Source organism: Carlito syrichta, unplaced genomic scaffold (genome assembly GCF_000164805.1).
Source record: "Carlito syrichta isolate Samal-C Ts95f unplaced genomic scaffold, Tarsius_syrichta-2.0.1 Scaffold35698, whole genome shotgun sequence".
In the NCBI taxonomy this organism is placed as follows: Eukaryota; Metazoa; Chordata; class Mammalia; order Primates; family Tarsiidae; genus Carlito; species Carlito syrichta.
Window position 1 is genome coordinate 123,531 of NW_006979794.1, and position 2,723 is coordinate 126,253.

Below are 2,723 nucleotides of genomic sequence, written 5' to 3' on the forward strand. Positions count from 1 at the left end.
ATAACTGCTTTCTTTTATGTTATATTAGCCTGAAATTTTGTTTCCCTTCCTCTTACTTTGAGTCTGTGAGTGTCCTTTCTGATGAGATGAGTCTCTTGGAGACAATATATTGTTTCCTCATGATATTTTATCCATTTTATGTCTCTCCATCTGCCTCAGAAATTCCAATTAATCTTAGGTTCAGTCTTGTGAAGTAATTGCTCATCTTTTGAAGGTTTTGTTCTGTCTTTTTTAGCTTCTTTTCTATGTTTTTAACAGTTTGGATTAGTTCCATATTTTGGTCCTCAAGCTCTGAGATTTTTTTTTTTTTTGAGTTGGAGTCTCACTCTGTCACCCAGACTGGAGTGTAGTGGCCACTCCCGGCCACAGCAGCCTCAACCTGCTGTGCTCCGGCGATCCTTCTGCCTCAGCTTTCCAAGTAGCCGGAATTACAGGCATGCGCTACCACGCCCGGCTGATTTTTTGATTTATTGTAGAGATGAGGTCTCGCTGCTCAGGTGGGTCTCAAACCTGCGGGCTCAGGCAATCCATTCACCTCAGCCTCCCAAAAGTGTGGGATTACAGGCTGAGCCACCGAGCCTGGCTGCTCTGAGGTTTTTTTCCTTCTGCTTGGTTAATTCTGCTTTCCATGCTTATCAGTTTGTTATTTATTTCATTCACTGTGTTGCTTATTGCTGTTATCTCAGTTTCAACTCCTTCATTCTTTCTTCTTGTCTCTCTTCAATTCTATTTATTCTTAATGTCTTGATATCTGGTTTGTGGTTTGAGACCAGTCTTTCTGGTGGCTCTTCATTGTTTATGTTCCTAAGTCTGTATTCTCAGTGGTTGACCTCCCATGGGTCTGTGTGAGACCCATAATCTTCCTTGGGTTTTTCTTCATTTGTGTAAAGTTTTCTCCTCCCCTTTTTTGTTTTACCTTTTCTTTAATTTTGTTGTTCAGGGATGGGAGGGGGTAGTTTTTACTTCTGTTTGCTCAATCTCCTATTCTTCTTTATGTGGAACCTTTGGTTTTGTGTAATTCTGAACCTGGACTGGGTGTGGTGGTGGGGGTGAGGCTGTACTTCTTGTAGTTTTGAGATTTAATTGAGGAAGGAGCCATGATTTGGAAACTATCTGCAGATCTCAGTATCTGATGACAGGTATGTGGGCACCCTGGAACCCACTTCCCACTCCCTTACAATGTGTCCATGCTGTGAAGGGTATAGGTTTGCCCCTTGAAAGCAAAATGAGGTAAGAAAAAGGAAAAGAATGGAAAAAGGAAGGAGGGGGACAAGAGAAAGGTGGAGAGAGAGAAGGGGGTAAACAAACAGGTGTACCAACTAACAACTGAAAAGAAACACAAAGACAGAAAAGATTTAAAAAAATACAGACAATCATGCAAACACACAAACCAACAAACACCCCCCCATTGATGTACTCTCCCTCAAAAATACCCATATGTAAACAGGAAGTCTAAATAAAAGCAATAAAATAAAAGAAACAAAGCAAGTACAAAACCATAATCAAAAACAGAATGAAAGAGAGGAGGAAAAAAAAAAAAAACCTGAAGCAAAAAATAAGCAAACAAACAAAGCCAAGCAAAAGAAACAAACAAAAACAAAAAAGCAAAACTCTCCCTGAGACAGTTCCTGTAACTTCAACTTCCTTTCAGCACTGGTCTCCAGTCCCTCCCCTCTGCTCTCAATGCAGGCTGATAGTGTTGGTCTCAGAGTAGGTCAGATGTCCCAGAGACTACTGTGGGAGGAAGATGGATCAGATCTGGACTCATCCAGCTTGCTGCTGCTGTTGTCAAGTCTCCCACTCAGATTTGACACGCCTGTACCTGTTCCAGCATAGAGAAGTGGGGTCTGTCTCTCCGAGTTTGATGAGATAACCTCTAGATCCCAGGTTGGAGACTGGATGGAACTAGGTGGGGCATTGCAGGTCTCTGCCTGGTCCCAGGACAGGGAAAATGGCTCTGGCCAGCATTTCCTCACCAGTTGTGGGACTCCTCTCCAGCTCTCCCTGATCTGCTCTCCTCATGGATCTGAGATTCCAGCCACTCTCCTGTCACAGGTGATGGTGTGGACCAGGTTCCATGTGATGAGTATCAGCTGTATTCAGCAGTCTTTTCTCAGGAGATCCCCAAGAACAGCAAATAATCCTGTGTGCTGCTGGCTCTAATCTCAGGGAAGGGGGGAATTGTAGTCACCTCTATAGGAGAGCCCCAGATGCATGAACCCAAGTCTCCCCTCAGATGGACTTTCACTCACCCAATGGCACACACCATTTCATGCAGAGATTCTTTATGGACACTCGCTTTTGTGGGAACTCTCACAGTCTGACCTATCCTGTCGCCATCTTGCTGGAAATCTCTTAATGCTTTTATGCTTGTTAACACAACATTCATTCTATAATATATAGATCAAGAGTCATTTCAAATTTCAAGTCTTATTATTTAAGAATTACATTTTGTAAAGCTCTAGCTGTCATAGATTATGATTCCTCTGATAGATCTGAGCAAAGTAAGTTAAAAGCCTTCTGGTAGGATTCACCATTGAGAACATTTATGAATCGTGGAAGTTGAAAATACCAACTTTAACAAAAGTTTGGAAAAAGTTGATTGCAACTCCCACGGATTACTTTGAGAAGTTCAAGACATCAGCAGAGGCAGTAATATCCCATAGAGCAGAAATAACAAGATAAGGTGAATAAGAAGTGAAGCCTGAAGGTGTAACCAGATT